Source organism: Solanum verrucosum, unplaced genomic scaffold, assembly GCF_900185275.1.
Source record: "Solanum verrucosum unplaced genomic scaffold, falcon-dt-bn FXZP01000039.1, whole genome shotgun sequence".
Lineage (NCBI taxonomy): Eukaryota > Viridiplantae > Streptophyta > Magnoliopsida > Solanales > Solanaceae > Solanum > Solanum verrucosum.
In genome coordinates this window covers 52531-54475 of record NW_026020242.1, presented here as the reverse complement: position 1 = coordinate 54475, position 1945 = coordinate 52531, and positions in this window count along the sequence as shown.

Sequence of the window (1945 nt, the reverse complement as noted above, 5' to 3'; positions counted from 1 at the left end):
TTTTGGGTTTAACATTTAGGGTTTAGGGTTTAGTGTTTAGGGGTTTGGGAATAGTATTTACGGTATTGGGTTTAGGGTTTAGGGTTTAGGGTTTAGTGTATAGGATTTTGGGTTTAGAGTTTAGGGTTTTAGATTGAGGGTTTAGGATTTTGGGTTTAGGGCTTTTTTTTAAACGGCCCTTGGGGTGATCTGGGGCTTAGGGTTTAAGGTTTTGGGTTTGGGGTTTGGGGTTTGGTGTTTGGAGTTTGGGGTTTGGGTTTACGGTTTAGGGTTTAGGGTTTGGGTTTGGGATTTGTGGTTTTTTTTTTAATTAACGACCCTTGAGGGTGTCAGGGGTTGAGCAACATCCCCACTCCTTATCATAAATCAAACAAAGCAAAATACAAGGAGGTGGGCTTAACCCTTACCTCCAACCTATGGTGGTTCAAGAGTTGGTAGCCTACTAAGGTTCTCCAACTCTTCCCCATACTAGAATGGAAACCTGTCATCTAAGCACCTATATGAGAGGACTCCTCACAATACAAAGATTCTAGGAAAAACATAAATGAGGGAGACTCTCACCTTACAATAAAAGAAGAGCTCTTCATAGAAGCTATGACTTAAAAAGAAATAGCCTAAGTGAAGCTGACAGAGAGATCACCAAAAAAAGGATGGCCTGTTGGAGTTCATGCTCTTTCCGAGGTCCATCATGAAGAGAAAATTCAAGGGGGTTTCTTGATTCTCTTCATTCTCCTACTTCTGAAGCTTGTTGTACCAGCCATGTCAAGTTGAAGATGTGTTGTTGCTTCCTTAGGGAGTTGCTGATTGTTGAGATAAACTTGAGGAGTAGTGACTTTGTGGCTGTGTTTGGAGAGTGCATCTGCTACATAGTTGGCTTCTCTAAGGGTTTGAATACATTTAAAGTGTTAGATGTGTGTGGTGAGCATTTGTAGTTTCTGCATTTGGGAAGTAATGTTCCATGAGGGAGCTGATTTGGCCAGTAACCAGTCCACCAACAGCTGAGAATCGACCTCCAAAATGACTTTGTGGTAGTTTAGATGAACAAACCATGATATACCAAAGGTAGCAGCCGCCACTTCCGCTCGGATGTTGGTGCCTTCCCCCAAAGGAGCTGAGTGTGCAAAAAGTAACTTCTTATTTGAATCTCTGAGAATAGCCCCTGCCCCTATTTTCCCCAGATTGCTTAAAGCACTTCCATCCATGTTGAGCTTAATCCACGTGTTAGGAGGTTTAATCCACTGCACTAGAGTAACTTTGGTATCGTGATAGCATTGCTCAATGAGGATACAAAGATTCTTCCTACTAGATGGCTAAGAAATATAAGAAAACACTACATGCAGTAGTTTAATAATGTCCTTAAACACAACAAATTTGACCCTAGCTATGTTGGATTGCTTACTTCCATACTTCTTAGAATACCTATTTTCCACAAGTTCCAACAAATAAAGATTGGAGTGGATTGTATAATAAGTTTATGTGCCTCATTGTTGTAATTAGAGTTCCACCATTCATAATTAAATATCTGAGGGGCAGGTGGTCAGTTTGGATACCCAAGGAAATAGCCAAGAATTTCCAAACCTTGTTGGCAAAAATTCCAGAATTGAAGGTGTGTTCGATGGTATCCAGACCTGGTGTATGGCAGCAGTAGCACTCACTAAGTTCAACCCCAAATCTGGCCAGACTTTCGTTTGTGGGAAGCTTGCCCCGAACAACCCTTTATAAAAGAAAAGAACATTTGAAAGGGATACTTTTATGCCAATTATAAGTGTTGAATTTGGTTTTTGATCTATGCTCCCTAATGACATTCCATGCAGAAGTGCACGTGAAATCACCACTGGTATTGAGGCTCCAAGTAGGTTGATCAGGGATGGCTGGTTGCAGCTGGAACTGAGTTGCCAGAATGCTGTGCACATGAGCTTCTAGATCTTGTTGAATGATTTTCTCC